This window comes from Megalopta genalis, chromosome 10 (assembly GCF_051020955.1).
Source record: "Megalopta genalis isolate 19385.01 chromosome 10, iyMegGena1_principal, whole genome shotgun sequence".
NCBI lineage: Eukaryota > Metazoa > Arthropoda > Insecta > Hymenoptera > Halictidae > Megalopta > Megalopta genalis.
Genome location: NC_135022.1, coordinates 13,782,574 through 13,800,885, shown reverse-complemented (window position 1 = coordinate 13,800,885; position 18,312 = coordinate 13,782,574). Strand labels below are relative to the sequence as shown.

The window sequence follows — 18,312 nt, the reverse complement described above, 5'->3', positions numbered from 1 at the left end:
TATAATCGACGAAAACAGATTTGGTTAGGAATAACCGTTACGGATAATCGTAATTATATATTAATTGCGAATAATCGTTGTCGACGATTGGAATTTTATTATAACGGTCATCTGTAACGAATTAACAATCTCGCCGTCGATAATCGTTGTTTGTAACCAAAAACTGTTCCTGTCATTTGTAACGGTTATTGGCAACCAAAACCTATTTCTGTCATTTATAATGATTATCGGTAACCGAAATAATTTTAAGGAAAATTTAATCGTTATACTTCAATTTTATCTCGTTTTGGTTATAACAAGATTGCGGATTTTATGCGTTTATGATAAAAATTTATTGGTCAAACACAAAACTGTGAAACAATAGACGAATTTTAATTCCTTTATTATCTTTCAGGATATTGTTATATTGTATCGAACTTATTAGTATAACTTAAAGAGGAAAGGCGTTTTGATCTAACTTATACTTCTTCCAATTAACTGAAATAATTTTCATTTCGCATAAAGATCCGTAGTTCCGTTATAACAGTTGTGATCTCTGATTTTTAGGCAATCTAATTAGTCGACGCACACTATGATATTTCGACAATCGATTGAATGATTTTAGAAAATTCCCAAGTTACGCTTAATTCGGGAATAATATCTTGGTGACCCGAAATAAGTATTATTCTTAATATTATGTTGCTTTATATGGGAAAATATGGATTTCGCTTCTTACCGAGCATCTAAAACGATATCTTAATTATTTATCTATTTGCGAATTTCTTTGATCTGTGCAGTTTTTTCTTATTGATATTTACAAACGTAAACACAATATATTTTTATTATTTTTTGTTTAATTATTACTATTCGAATACAATTCTATTCGAACAACATTTCGAATATATTTTTTGAATAAAATTTTATTCGACTAATATTTCGAATAAATTCTACGAATACAATTTGATTCATTATTCGTTTTTCATCCAAAGAAACTATTCCTCTCAGTGAAGATGTGAAATTATTAGTTGTCATAACACTGACACATCTGTTATTAATTTTAACCAATGTTAAATTTGCATGGTATTAATTAATCTGTTATTAATTAATTTAGATCCGTTCAGAACGATTACGAAGTACATTTAACAATATTATTTGCCAATCAAATCAAATATGAAGCATTACCGATTTTTGTCACACTTTTTAGACACATCAAGCTATACTGGATTCGAACAAATATTGTTACCGAAGCGTGGGATTAAGAGCAACCAGTGCTACCTGAATAATTGCTGGATTCGGTTCCCTCGAAAACTAAGTGTGGTTCGCTGCAAGAAATTTGAGAAACGCTGCGCAAGCACCTGGACTTCGGTATATTTCTATTTTCGAGTCACGTTTAATTTCTACCGCATGAAACACGATCAGGGGCTTGTAGAACAAACGACGCTTATAAAAATTTTGGACTATTAATGGAATTGCGAGCAACCGTCCCACGAAACACGTAAAATCGTCCGAACAGTTCCCACTATCTTCGGTACATTTTTATAAAATGTTTCTCGAGATTGCAGTAAATTCTCTTCAATTGCCTCTCAGCTCGTAAACAAAAATGGACAATTTGGGAAAAGGAGATACGATTATTTGAGCCTCGGAGCTCGTTTTCATAGTTGCCGATTGTCAATCAGTATAAAAACGAGTCGCAAGGCATAAACAATTGTGTCTGCTCTTCCGAAATTGTCCATTCTTGTTTACATGCTGAGGGACAATTTGAGAGATTTTGCTGTATTTGATAACAAAGACATTTGGAATGACTTCTGGCTTTTCGGCAAAAGCTCGCGAAGATATTTCAAATGGATTAGAACTCTGATTAGATGACGACTTTCGAGTTTTAATATTCTGCGAACAAAAAGGAGGAAAGAAACAAACGAGAAAGGAAAGAGAAAATTAACGGACCGGAGATTTGGATCGAAATGGAGACAAAAGTGGATTCCCGCAAGTAGATTCCACTCTTTACTGTAGCGATAAGAACTAAACTCTGATGGTTAATATTCGTCAACTGAATTTTTAGCGCGCTAGAATGTTCTAAATGTTCTCAGTGAAGACTTGCAGAAGTTTGATTAAAATATTAGGATTATAGTTCGTTCTCGTGGGAGAACAGATTATTAAATAATTCAGCCTCGGGCGAGGTGTTGGTTGACGAAAGCAATTTTTAACTTCGTTGATACTTCGAAAACGGTATTAAAACTGTTCAACTATTCGCATAATATTTAATACACCGAATTTACTGTTTACGTTAAAACAGATCGGAGAGGAGATAGACAACTTTTTGTAGATAATCGTAGCTACGCACAGTGAATTATAGATAATGCATTATGTGAATAATATTTTTAAATAAATATTTCCGAATATTCTTAAATACATAATATTGAAAAAGTAAATATCTCTGACAATGAGAAACGACGATACGTAAACTTACTTTAAGTAAATCTTATCGTGGATTATCAATTATAAGGTTACAACAATTATAACAGGTTACTCTAATAAGAATCAAATTTATTTCCTTTTAAATTCTAATTATTGATTCTACTAGTTTTTGATAGATTTTTTCAAAATATGAATATAAAAATTTATATACTCAGACTGAAAATTCGCTGGCTAGCTTCCTTCAAACATTATAAAACACGTTTTTCTGTTTCGACTACGGATCTCTGAGCAAAACAAAAATCATCTTCGTTAATTGTAAGAAATATAAGATAGATGAAAATATTTTTCTTCCTTTAATAATCGTAATAAGTTGCAGGCAATGTAATAATATCTTCCAATTTTTTTGTCGTTGATAATAAGTCGAATATAGCCTTGTAATAAGTATTGTAATAGGTTGAAGATAATGTAACAATAACCTTGAATTCTTCTAATACGTTGTAATAAGTTGAATATGTTGTAGTAAATATTGTAATAAATTGAATATGTCGTTGTAATGTGTATTGTAATAAGTTGAAAATAATGCAACAATATTCTTGAATTCTTCTAACGTCATTGTAGGTAATAGATACATGTTCTAAGAAAAACCATAATAAATTGAATATGTCGTTGTAATGTGTGTTGTAACAAGTTAAACATAATGCAACAATATTCTTGAATTCTTCTAACGTCATTGTAGGTAATAAAAATATGTCGTTCTAAGAAGAACCGTAATAAGTTGAACGAGTATTGTAATAAGTTGAAACTAACGTAGCAACATCTTTGAATCTTTTCTAACGTCGTTATAATAACTATTTCAGTTGAAAATAATGCGACAATATCCTCATATTGTTCTAATGTCGCCAGTTTTATATTTGACACGTCCATATTTGCCACAGATACATAAAATCCGCAATCCACTTCGAACAATTCAAGACCATAAATTACGTAAATAAATGCATTTCTCTAAAATATGACGTTACGAATAAAACATAACTCGCTGCTTGAAAGTTCAGCAAAAATGTGAGAATCCGCGCGACGAAAAATCAGAGAACACTTTACCCAAAGGTAAACGAAAAGGACGAATCGGTTGATCGAATGAAAAATATAGAAAATAATAATAAAACGTGTACATGCTCTTGTTATCCACCAACATCACACGCGCACGTTACGAAAAAGAAAGCATTCGGAACACGGCCTAATATTATCCTAGGATCTCTGCAACTATTTCTGAAGAGCGTACGACGGTTAAAACAATTCGTAAATCTATTTCGGTACGTACAACAAGGTAGCAGCGAAACGAATTAAATTCATGTTTGGAGTTCCGTATGAATTTTTCATTACGCCGAGACGGGGAGATCGGCCCGAGGGCATTGAAAAAACAATTGGTTATTTCTGAAAGTTATTATAAATATTTGTTCCCGGTGTTATCGAACTGTGGTACGCCCAACTGCGCGTGTTCTTCGCAACGTTTCCCATCCGCTCGAACAATTACAGAATGCCCGTGGGCAACAACAGGTGACCGGCGGTAAATTTGGAAAATCAGGGAAATACCGGAATGATTTTTTTCACGAAGTTCGTGAACCGTGGTTTCCTTATCGAGCACCGCGCAAGCACGTGAAATCTTTGCTCGGACCAGTGTTGGCAAGCTGCCAGCAAAAAGGAAGCCTGCTATCGAATCGACTTATTTTCACGGCGAACCCACGTTACGTTCCTGTTTTACAGATCGAAAATAACACCGATAGCGTAAACATTGGCACATTACAATCAACGCTGAGTATCGCTATTATCCGTAACGTATACGCGATATTTATTGCAAAATCTCTCTCCGAGCGTACCGTGATCATCGAAGAAATTCATTTCATGCCGTATCGAATATATTTTCCTTCTACTCTTCGACGACAATTTGATCATTCAGTCGCAAGTTTCCGTGAAACGATAGCAACCAAGCATTTAATCCCACGATTTTCATCGGAATTGTTAACCTGATCGATACAGAATTTATTCGAGCGCACGTTAACAAACACAGCGATTCTGTACTGACGATAATAATACGGTTAGCGTTGTTCCGATAAACAACAATAACTGTAGTTGTTGTTTCGGTGATAACGAAATCGTGTCTGTCCGTTGGAATTTATAATTATGAATGTACTGCGGTCCTTTCTGACGAAAAATAAAAGTTCTCTGCACCTCACGGTGTTTCGATCGTAACGTTAATTTGATGGACGAAACTCGACTTAATTTCGTAAAAACTATATGCTCGTCGTATGAAGTAATGTCTGTACAATGAGCATATTGTTTCTCTATCGGTATATGTTTTACAAAAAATGAATTAGTATTATTAATTAAATTAATTATTATTTTAATTAAGTATTATTTTAAGTATTATTAATACTTATTTTTAATTAAGTATTATTAATTAATTAAATGAATTAGTATTTTAAATACACAGTGTATTACATTTCTTGAGACAATTCTTACAGGTTCATGTTTAACATCAACTGATATTATTTAAATAAGTTTTGCATTTACCTTTTTATACCTTAATATCAATTTTTACAACGGAAACTAGCGGCGGAGATACGTTTGATTCAGAGTTGGGCAATAATCGATTATTTTGTGATTACTTTTGTAACCGATTACGAAAAGTAATCGTGGTAATCATAAATATTAATTAATTAATCGTTATATTTGATAATCTGTAATCGTTAATCAGTAATCCGTAATCGTGGACGATAGATTAATTATCTTTTTTCATCGCTTGCTATTAGATCCGAATTAGAGGCCTAAATGAAAAAAGTCTTCCGATAAGTCATGAAATATATGCAGATTTTCTAAAACCTATTCAGAATTATTATTAACTACCATAATACCAAATTTTGTAATTAACTGTAATCAGAAAAACTAATCATTAGATGATTAATGGTTACTATGTTAACCATGACCAACGATTACGTTTGCTTTCATTACTTAAGTTAGTCATTAATTGATCAGATTACTTTTTGCCCAACTCTGGTTCGATTGTTGTAATTAATTACGTCCATTGTTTCGATTACTTAGATTAGGTTTACAATATGCAAACAGCTGAAAGTAGACAATAAATAAAGACCAATAAACGAAAAAAATACGGCTAGCATTAGAACAGTTTTTAATCTTTTTTCCTGTACTTTGTTTTTAATAAACTGAATATCGATTTGTGGCAAAATAAAATTATTGTACCATTATCACAATACTTGTTCATTTTGTTGTTCGGTAACGTGAGTTAGTTCCCTTGAATTGAAGCTATTGTTAGTACCACGGAGGATGTTCTGGTCTCTGGTGTACCAAGAAGCGTTGACTATTTGTCTAAGTCAAATTGTTTGAACATGCTGCATCAATCATCAACTATTATGTTGTTAATCCGTAGAAAATACTGTAACAATCTGCCGACGAAGATGGGTCAATTTTGTCTTTATCGCAAAATGACACATTGAATGTATATTGCGTAAATTGCAGAGATGTACGGGGTGTCCTGTTTTAAGTATACTCGAATATCTTTGAAATTGTGAACGACACCAAAATTTATTTTCGCCAATTCGCATAATTTAAAAATCGCTAATTAAAAGTTTCTTTCAGTTCGTTTGCACATCGGATTACTTATGGCAAGATATTTTATTTTTTATATGAAAATTTGAAAGTTTGTTTATTTGAAATTTCTAAATGCTAAAAAATGATTTCTCTCTCCTATACTTTTGTAGAAATTTCATACGCCTGCATAAAAATATGAGAATATAGACAAAACACAATTCACTTATTTTACTTAGTTTTTAATTATCCGGTTTCTATATGTCTTTAAAACAGTATGTTAAATTAAATTCATACGTACTTATTTCATTTCTTTTCCTTACAAGTGGTTTCGACAATTTTTATTTTGCACAAAGATTCGCAGCTTAGCTGATGACTTAATGATCATTAGACTACGGATTTTATGCATTTATGACAAAAATGAGTAAATCAAATACGCGATTGTAAAACCATTTGTAGAATATCAAACTAACATTCTATTATTCTCAGCTAATTAAAATGATTAAGACGTGAAATCAATGTGAACATAGCTCCTATGTTTTGTAACTCCTGTTCGCAATTTTGATTTTCCATAAAAATCCGCAGTCTAATGATCGTCTATACGGTATTAAGGGATTGAGAACGGTGGTGGTCCCGCGGACAGTCTTTTTAATTCTTTGACCTGATCTTGCCGACCTCGTATTCACCTTTTTGAAAGGTAAAGTACCATATGCAACATACCGATGGAATTACCGGCAATCGATTTCCTTTAAACTTTCCACATTAGCAGCCCTATGCGGATGACATCGACTCCGTGCAATAACTTTTTTATCAAGCTCCATGGGGAACGGGGCAGAGTAAAGCACATATTTTGTGAAAGCAATCGTGCCATGCAGCTTTTTGATAAAAAGAAGGTACATCCAGATGCATCTCGCATAGAAAAGTTGCAAAACATTTCTAACTTTCGATCGACAGTCGCAAATCACGATCATTAATATCTATTTAATATGTTTGTTAGCCTGATTTCATTTTTAGCCTCAATCAGGGCAAAATTCTTGTTGTTTGTCCTTCGTAATCGAAGAGATCGTGCAGACTTCGCACATCGGAGAAAATTCGATCTCTTTAAATTTGTTAAATCCGTTGGCAATTTACATGTAAAGGTTGATATTTAATGGCTTCGAGTTGCACAAACATTTTTATATTCGTACAAAAAAAAAAAATTGAATTATGCAGGACTTAAAGTATCTAGTAATTTATTATTATAAGCTTGTTTTGTATCGCTTTGAATGCCGTGCGACAAATCGTACTGAAAAGCATGGCATTTACGGTATGTACAGATGTTTAAAATGCAAGGAAGCGTATAAATTAACAACGTCGAACAGCATCTCCGTTTTCTCTTTAGAATGAGTAATCTTTTGGAATATTTTAGATGACGAAGGAGATTTTTCTTCAATTCTAATCTTTATGAAATGACGTACGAAAATGAGAATTTGCATAAACATCTGCGGTCTAGTAATAAGCAGGTGTTGTTTATTCAACGAGCAGGCCGCGGATGTTCGTGCAAAGTAAAAATATTCTGCATCAATTGCAAGAGATAGGTGGCAGATACAAATTGAATTCTTTCTTCTATCACAAATGCATAAAATCCGCGGTCTAAGAATGAATAAGTTGAATTTCGTAATTTCTCAAAGTCACAATCATTTTGTATTATATGTACTACACGAAATCCATGTTCCAAAATGCGAAAATTAATCACAAATCTTTTTAATATTTTACATGTCTTTTTAATAATTATACAGCCTTCGTACAACACAAATTATAATATTATTTGTTTTTTAATGTTTAAAATCATAACCACTACGTTAAGATATTATAAATAAATAAATAAGCATGCTTTGAATCCGTTAAATAATCAAAATATTTGTTCGAATATTCCAAGTTAAAATACTGTGAATAAGGTAGAAGGCACGTTTTAGACACGTTAAGTGAGTAAAATAATTTTTTAAATTAATTTTTTAAATCGGACAAATACCGTGCAGTGCGGCGCTCGGACAAATTCGGTTGTGCGACGTGCAAGGGAAAACTGCGCTCTGAAAATTGGTTTCGTAAAAACGTCGAAGAGTCAGCCGTGGAAAGGTCCTGCACAGTTAAGTGGATAACCCTGTATCCTACACTAGCGATAGGATTGAAGCTAATCTTATCGGGACAAGTTCCGAAGCATGAAATTCGTTCACGACCGGCTCGCACCTGATTGACCGAGTGATTTCGCAAAAAATGTTCCTGTATAGCATGTCGCAAAAATATGGAACTGCGAGGGACGCGCAAACGTAATTGAATCAGTCATTCAGCGTTTTACGAGTTCCAGGCTCGTCTTTAAGATATCGAATGCGGAATTTCAGGAACAGGAAGTTGGAGAATCTTATGTATATAAAAATCCGACTGCGAATTTCATGCATTTATGGCAAAGACGGAGACCTGTAATATAAAATTATGAAGACTTAAGATTTAATTATTTCTTCCTTTTTATATGCGGTTTAACGTCGCATCAACTGCAGTGGTTATTAACGACGGCTATTATTTCCTTGTTCTTTTAATAATATTCTTACAATATTTTCAACTTATTCAAATTAATAAAGCAAACAATTTATCTTTATTTAATTTCTGTTTCATGTAATCGTTTTGGGAGACATTAATTTTGCATGAAGATCTGCAGTGTAATAATAATTATTGTTGAATAACATTTTGATGTAGCTCGCATCTACCGCTTTTTATAAAAATATATATTACCTTTTAATAAGAAAAATTTGCAAAGAAAGTCAAAGTTTCAACGCGTTTTAATAGATAAATTACTTTGATTACGCTTTGTATTTTGAAGTTATAATTGTGCACCATGGATCTTCATGTAAATTAAAAGTTGTCCAACTCAATTACAAGAAACTGACATGAAATAAAAATGAATTTCCTTTTTTTAATCGTTTTAATAAAGTGGAGCAGATGGCAATATTCTTATGTTCACTTTAGTATTTTATTTAATCATTGTTATCATAAATGTATCAAATCCACAGTCGAGTCATAATATATAGCATAATCTTCAATGTTCCCACAACTTCGTTTCGCCAAATTCTTTTAACATTTCGTAATAGAAGTACATTGCATTTAATAAATTATTTAAGCAACGAAGGTAAATAACGAAAGAAACGATGATCGTGAGACAGTGTTAATATTTATATTGTTTGAACAAATGACTTTTTCGTAAATTTTATAGCACGATTGAATTTCTCATTCGAAAACAGTACAAGGTTTTTTCTCCACACCCTCTGAACTGTGTATGCTAAAATATATTTTCAAGCTCCCACCTGCGGGCTGTTTCCACGACACTGGCATAATATTCCGGGAACTAGGTATCTGTGACATAAGTTTTATCAAAATAGACGAATGCACAGGTAAAAAGAAAGTTAAGGAACTATGAAACACGTGTGGAGAAATGGAGCACTGTGATTACGAAGTTCTCCATTTCAGTACAGCTTCCTGACAATCTTTCTGATGATTAAACTGCGAGTATTTATGCGACTTCTCATTTTCATAAGTCATTCCACAAAGATACGAGTTAGAGGAAAGTTTCTTCGTGAACTAAAAGCTTACTTGTTGCAGGAAGAAAATAAAAGTGCTATCCGAGTTTAACACCAGAACTATGTACCGAGCTCCAAACGCGACTAATATATAGACTGTGGATCTTCGTGCAAAATAAATATTTATTTATTATCGAGTGATCGTATAAAACAAGAACTGAATATCAATGTATTTCTTCGTTTAATAGCTTTAATCAATTGAAAATACCGCGACAATACGCTTAAATTCTTCTGTTTTCATTATACGGTATTTCTCTTATAAATTCTTGCAATACGCGCATAACATTCGCGATCTACCAAATTATGTATATTGTTTCATAGCAATAAGATTGGATTTTTATTAAACTTTATACGATTTATATCATAATTTAATACCTTTATGACACAAATGAACAAGATTTAATTTACTTTGGATAATTTATTGATTAATTAATCTTCGAATAATCTTTTTATTCTTACAGCTGATTTGAGCAATTTTTATTTTGTATAAAGATTCGCTGTCTAATTATATTATATGCTCGAATGAAGGAGTTTTTATCAAACAGTTTCTCATAAAAACATTTTTATAATTTCAGTAACTGCGAAAGAAAAAGATCTGAAACCAGTTCATTTATACAGTTTTTAACATTTCAAAAATCTGCACATGCATCAGATGCATAAAGATCTGCAATCTACTAATAATCTTACCTCGAGTTATACCTGAACATAGAATACTCCTAACACTATACTATTTTAAAAGACAGTGTATACGTCGTCACCACCCCCTTAAAACTCTACAATTTTCGTGTTTAACAATTTTTAATTAGATTCATAATTTAAAAGTTTGAGGTGTGCTAGTTACACGACTCACTCTATAATGTATGACTCAACTTACTTTTTTAAAACGGAGAAGTATATTTTTCTCATTGTAGATTGGAACAATATTAAATTTTAAGCAGAAAATTATGTATAACTCTGTATAATAATATATCATTTAATATGTCTTATTTTGCTCCATACAGCGCAGTACAAAAAATAATGTACAAGCCGCATTGGCTCAACTTGACAGCTAATTCTTCTTGCATTGGTAGCATAAACCTTTATGGTTTCCAATGACGTAGAAAGACAATATCGAGTCGCACTTGGAAGCCTAAAAACTTCATTCGTGATAATTCTACGAATGGGATATATCGTAATAAATAAAAGGTCATCTTCGAATTTGAATAATTTTGAACGGACAAACAATAAGACAGTGAAAATTGCTGACAAATATAATGTATTCCTGTCTAAAAAGTGTCTAAAGACATCTTCATCGCATGTAAACGATCTTAATCCGTTGACGCACCTTGACGAGTCCGACCCGTCATGCAAATTTTTAGTAATAAATTATTCTGTCCGTTAAAATTGGAATAAAATTCTGATCTCTTGTCATCAATATTTAAGCATTCAAGTAAATTTAGGAACACAGTAAGCATTAATTTTCTTTCCCTTCTAAGAAATTATTGCAATCGAACAATTTCTAATCGCAGTAACTGCGAAAAAAACGGTATGTCACGGTATTAATAACCAAACGATGTTTCAGAAAGGATCGAAGTAAAAAATGAGTGTTACAAAAGTCTTCACCTTCAATGCAAAACGACGTTACATGAATACATAAATAAAAGAAATAATACTGTTGTTCGCATATTCCAATGACTTAAGACTTTGACGAACCAAAATTTTTCATCTTAAGCAAGATTTGAAAAATCGTATTTTCGACTGCTTTTTGGACCGAATACACTCCACTGTGCGACGTGACGATATAGTCAACAAATAAGAAGTCACGTTGTTTTTAGTGAGTCAGATTTGCGTCCACCACCACCACGCTATTTGTGAAAATGAAAATTTCCTATAGTGAAATTTGCAACGGTGCTAGATCTAAACGAACCTCTTAACTGCTGCGTCGCATTTCGAGGTTTACAACACATCAATCTCTATTAAGTTGAGAGCCCGGACGCTGGAAATTGCATATGCTTGCCAAAAAGTTGTAGTAATAAATTAAGTCCTGGACCCTGCCTCCGATTGTGGACGTTCGTCATCAGTTGGAAAATATCGTTTGCCTACGTGGTCTTGGAACAGCGAATTCCAGTCGTTCGTGTTATAAACTCGATGTTGCGAGTGGTTTCACCCACGAGGACTCCAGATTTTTATGAAATTTACATATCAAATAGAATTTTAGCGAAAATAATCGCGAAAGTTGAAACTGTTGAATTTTTCTTTGACATTTGTCGACGTAAACGATTGTTAAATGCTAAATTTGCTTAAAATATGGGTCGTGGAATATGTTGTTCGAGGTTTAAGGACTGTTTTCATCTTCTATGCATGAATATGCGCGAAAAAGAAAAAGAAAAAATACGTGGCAGAGATTTTTTTGAACGATATTAAACTCGACAGAAGTCTTGTAAATTGCACTTCATCTTAGTAAAAAGTTTTCGAGTAACGAGTGATATTCCTGGGACGTGGAAGAAAATATTTTGATGTTGAACATTGGCAACAGAAGCTTGGAAAGTTTAATTGATCACTTTCTGGCTTGAACGAAATTAGCGATAAGATACGACAGGTTCTGTTTAAGAGCGTGTCTATTAATAAAATTTTTAATAATCGCATTATACCGGAATGCAAAGTTTAACAATCTTAGTTTAAATAACAATCACTAAGCAAATGATTAGATTACGTACTATAATGGTTAATTCACCCGGTCAATTATCTACTGCGATAGATTATCTACCACAGGGCTCGGAATTAACTAGCACGCAACATGAGGATCGCGAGGGCTACGCCTCCTGAGTCCCATCGCGCGTCTCGCTCCCCGATGATCGCCTAAAAACTACACACACATATCCGTATAAAGCAACAGGCGCACACGCTGATGTGCTCCGAGCCGAAAGAGGCAACCACGGGAAGTGAGACGCGCGACAGGAGTCAGAAGGCGTAGCCCTCGCGATCTGAATGTTGCGTGCTGGTTAATTCCGAGTGTTGAATCCACTAGCTTCAGATTTTTGTGCAATATCGATGGAATGTAGATTGACCTGACCTGGATTAAGAGATTATGCTCAGACCGAAATCTTTAAAAAAAAATCAAGTTTTGAGTTTTGATTGTTTGTGAAAATATTACATTTTGAGAATATTCTCTGAAAGTTTTATTGTAATCGGATGAAACTTGGCGCTTAAATAGTCGCTCAATTATTTAAGAACTGTTAAAGTTTACAGTACAGGCGAATATAATTGCTATTTTTGAGAACAAGGAAATTTTCAGTTTGGCATGTAATTTAGTTTATTAGACCGAAGAAACGAAAACAAATTTTTAATCAAGAAATCGTTAACAGTGGTGAGCGGAGTGTCAGTATATCAGCCAAAAAAAATTAAACTGCAGGAAGACATCACGGTGCTGCAAGGTAGTTCTGTGGAATATAGAGTTATCAGTTTTCTTACAGTTTTTGCAACGATTTCAACACCTGCGAAGTGTTAAATGTGTAACGGAGAAATAAAATTTCAAACAGACAAAATACACGTGGACTTGGATTTAAAACTGTTGGGTTTCGTGATACACATGTGGATCGCCGCATGCAAGAAGCAACGCACGAGATAGAATGCTTCGCTGTCGACAACAAATAAATGTTTTGCAGGCTGTATTTCGGCAGCAAATTGCCAATATGGGTCTGGAATTGATGATTCCATGCGAATAAAAAATAAACATTTAAGAGTAAATATAAGTTGAAACTTTAAACGCGTTTTTCTCGAAACTGCATTTTCAATATCGGATGTCTCGAAAAATACCGTATTGATTTGAACGAAATTTGTACTGAAAATTTCATTGAAATCGGTCGATGCATAGTCAAGACACGGCCACTGAAAGATGTGAAAGTTATCTCTTTTTGATTGAAATTCGTGAAAAACTGCTACGTATACAAGTTACATCATGTACACAAGATACATACATAAGATCTACAAAATGCATTTTTGGGATTTTCAAAAACAATTTTTTAGCCATTGTCTAGTAAACTGAATCGTCTACAATGTCAAAAAAAAAAATTAGTTCGCTTGGCCTAATTATAAAAAAGTTATTCCGTTCTGAAAAATGTAATTTGTAAAAACGTAAATGAAATTTGTAACACTGTACATCGACTGTAAGCAGTGCAATTAATTTTAATTTATGGTTTCGATAAAAATCTTTAAAGTCGAATATATAATAACGAACTGGCAACGCTCTTTGCAATAAAAATCCAATTTTCAAACTAGAAGATATTTTGCCGTTTAAAAGACTGTTTGGGAGTACAATGCAGTATGACACTCCATTAATAAAACCTGTGGAAAGACGGAAACCTGACCCCTTCCCGGTCTACCTTTCTGTGCAATGTAATCAATCCCACTGGAAACAGGAAGAAACATCTTTGTTGACGTTCAAGCACTCTCATTTTCCTTCTTTCAATTTAGTCGAGAAATTTAGCTTATTATTCGAAGACTCTGAACCTGGATTTCCCAACGAAACGTTGTCAAGATGTCGCGAGAACGTCGCGTTTAATTTGCCACTTTTACAGACAGGAAGATGTGTCGTCAATTCCAGGTATAAACTGAACTTATGCTCTCGGGAATTTTTTTACCGCCATTTCCTCCGATCAATCGAAAACACGGGTGCATTTATTGGCTAATGTGTGACGTTTTAAAGAAACTATAAAGTGATAGAACGTTGGAAATGACTAGTAATTTAAATAATCTATTTAAATATATTTGCTGGTAGATTGCATTGACACAGATGTGATGTAACAAATATTGCTCATTTAGAAAGTACCATAATTGCCAGCGGTCTTGTTATGTCTCCCTAGAGGAGACATCCCAGTGCAAAGGGTTAAATAACCGTTTCAACGACAACTATTTTCAACGAGAAAACTTCGTTATCAACGTAAACCCGTTCGAAACAACTTGTCCACTTAATTTGTTGACCGATCAAACAAATCCAGCTATTTGTTTAGCGAAAATTGTATCATTCTCACGCGAAACCGAAGCCATCAGGGTCAAATTGGTCATTTCTAGTAATATTTTTCGTACAAAGAATTTATTTTATTATTCATTTTATTATAGTAGTGGGATAAGATCAATTGACCACTTTTTGAAAAGATAGAGGTAGGAGATAAGAACCTGGAGACGAAAAACGATGAAAGTCTAATAAATAAAATTATCTTTCGAACTTGTACGCTTCTTAAACTTTTTTTGTACAGTGTCAAAAACTTGTGAATATTATATTTTAAATAGTCCAATAATCGTATTTTAATTTTAAATAATTAGGACCACATAATACTAGATTGTAATTTACAATATCTGCTTCGATAAACAAGCATAGTAACTCGTGCATACATTTTGAAAAGAATTTGTTAATACGTTGAACATCGAAGAAAACCTCTTCGAAAAATCCCACAAAGTCAAAGTCAACTGATCCTCATCTTTGAAATCCTAGTAAAATTTAGTTTATCTGTACACATCTCTGTAAGAATTAATTTCTAAGCCATCAACGTGTTCAATTTAAATAATCTTTTGGAAATATAAAAATACTGAAACTAACAAGAATTTGTAAGTTCATGATAATAATGACAAAATGCTGCACGAGATAGATTAGAAAAATACCTCATTCTCGCCTTGTTTATATAGCTTAGGTTTTGAATAAGACTAAAGCATTTAGGCTAGATTTATAGCAACGTAACAGAACCAAAGCTAACATAGTCTGCAAGATCGTTGTATATCTTAGTAAATACTGTAATGTTAGATTTGCAACTAGAAGTTCCTAATTATCAGGCTGCAGATTTTTATGTAAAATAAAAATTGTTTGCATTAAGAGCAAGAGACAGAAATTCAATATAAATGTGTCTCTTCTCACAATATATTCATATCAATTAAAAGTCTTTAAATGTTCTTGTTGTTTTATATTTGATTTACTAATTTTTGCGATGAATGCACAAAATCCGCAGTCTACCAATTATACAAACCGCGAACAAGCACTTTGTCATATATGTATAATAAATTATTACTATTATTATTTTGGACTCATTGGAATTACGATTGAAAATAAAATACTTATTTAGCATAAAAATAGTCCGCATCGATTGCAAGATACTGCGTAGGCATTAATTTTCTCTCTAATAACTTCTCCGAGATGGACATAATATCTTCTTACATAATATCTAATGTAATACCCCAACGCATAATAACATAATACCCTCTTATATCGATTCTACTTTTCTTACCGAAAATTTCAAGCTCGATACACCGCCGAGGAAGCTAACGTCTCGCTTCGAACATTTAACATTCTGCTCTAAATAATATTGCTCTTAATGTGAATAACTCTATCTCCGAATTACCCTTCCGCAGATTTCTTTCCAAACTTGAGGAAACAGATAAATTTATTATATCGTACACACCTCTGTTAATATACGTATTAATACGTATTTTTATATATTTTCCTTCTTTTTCTTCCACTATCTTTACATTAATCTATTTGTACCTCCGATATCACCGATACACATACAGGGGTTACTACAAGCTACGAAAATAATGTTTATACAAAAGTATAAACTTTAAGTGTAAAGAGATGTTTTAGCTAGTATCAATAATTTTTTTATTGACATAATGGTGAATGATATTTCAAGGTCGAGTTGATTTCTTTAAATGGGACCATACATTCTTTTAGTCATATTACGATAGCTGGTTTCAATACGAATCCAATATTGTATTATTTCTCTTTCAAATAATCATAAATTAGAAGCAATTGAGAGATATTTCACTGTTCTCAGTTAGGCGTAACACCCTGTATATTAATTAATAATGATAAAACAGTGTTTCGAAATTCTCCAAATGTGTTCGCTTGTTTTGGATACGATCTGCTAATTTTTATCCGAAATGCCTAAAATCCGCAGTTTACGAACAACCACAAACGCTAAACCTAACAGAGTCATAACAGAAACTAACGTGTTTTGGGTTGACCGACGAGACTGTATTTATTTAGATCTCCCGCCAATTTTATTGCTATGAATTAAGTGCTGAAAATCGAACCGAAAAATTCGCCCAAAAATCTAGGCAACTTTGAAACTGAAACTAGAAAGCTAAAATTTATGATAACTAACAGAGTCATAACAGAGCAACTAACGTGTTTTGGGTTGACCGACGAGACTGTATTTATTTAGATCTCCCGCCAATTTTATTGCTATGAATTAAGTGCTGAAAATCGAACCGAAAAATTCGCTCAAAAATCTAGGCAACTTTGAAACTGAAACTAGAAAGTTAAAATTTATGCACAGTGCATGAACTCTTCTGAACAATTCTAAGCATCCTAAGAAAATTCAGTTTGTTCGAATATATATATTACAATTAGAATGAATTTTGAAAACTGCTTAAAAATCAGCGTAACCCAAATGTGACCGAGGCGGCACTCGACGCGTTAATTGGATGCCACGAACTGAAGATTCTTGTTGAATTTTGCCGACGTTTTGAACCGACCGCCGCGCGTCGCCGGACGATCGGCCAGTGAACATTCCCGGGCCGCTTATCGTAAACCGATCCGCTTCTCCGATCATCGGTAATTATACGCGCGTTTGATTGACAGCGTTTATTGTACGTAAACATTTTTCCGAAATGGCGCGCTGGAGCGGCGATCCAAGAGAGAGAAAGAAAGAGAGAGAGAGAGAGTGTGTGAGAGAGAGAGAGAGAGAGAGAGAGAGAGAGAGGGTGTCGAAGCTCCGCATCGGTACGTATGCGCGGATAGAAACAGAGAGGAACGAGGCCTGCGAGACTCCTGTCAGACAAAGAAGGACAGGAGGACGACAGAGAAGGGAGGGGCAGGAAACGTGGTGAGGCGTAGTAATGGGACTAATTCGATCACCATTTGAGTGCGTGCAATCAATGCAGCCGGTAGGAATCGGTCGACGCGATCGGACCAGAATCATGGCAAAGTTTGATCCGCGGTAAGATCAACCTCAGTTTCTGCGGAATATTTTTAGCCGACTAGAATCCGTACAAATGCTTCGGTGGAACAAGGAACGCGACGACCTGCGCTCCGCGCACATTAGCTTAATCACTAGTGTACACACGACCGCGGAGAGCGGCGGATTCTCCGGGAAGCAAAACAAAGAAATTCCTATAAATTCGTAGACATTGTTGGTGTCGTGCTTACTCAACGTTCTCCGTGTTATATTATCCGCCGTGACTTTGCAACCTAGTTCCACGAGATCGGGCAACCACCCTCGTGCATAATGCAAATTCGATTTCCCTAAAAATCTCCCTGAGACAGCAGGAAAAAATGTCCCTGTGTTCGTCGCTGAACCAATTCAATTGTTAATCGTTGTAGATCGCGGCCAATTTGATTCTTTAATCGAGCATCGATTCCGATTCGAATTCGATTCGAACTTGGGGGAAAAATAGGAACGGTTTTTACTCCTGGCGCACACAAGGGTCAACAGAATCGACGGTGTTGCATGAGATCACTCGACCGAGATAACGTTCTCGAGAGTCCCTCCTTTGGAAGGATTAATAAATGGCGCTACGATAAACGCAGAGCCCGGTGAGAACTGGCTATAAGTGTCACACTAGGTTTTACGAGCGTGTCGTTCCCATCGCTACGCGAGAGCAAGGCGTTAACTGGAGCAGTGGGATCGAGAAAAAGCAAGATAGTTCATGATCGCGAGGTATCGTGTGTGTGTGTGTAACC

At 34.1% G+C, this 18,312-nt stretch overlaps 1 protein-coding gene across 5 annotated transcripts in view; it reads right to left on the bottom strand.

Annotated features, from left to right (window-relative positions):
- Gprk1 (G protein-coupled receptor kinase 1) overlaps positions 1 to 18,312 on the bottom strand; it is a 67,417-nt gene that overhangs the window by 48,495 nt on the left and 610 nt on the right. The gene's annotated exons all lie outside the window — the stretch shown is intronic.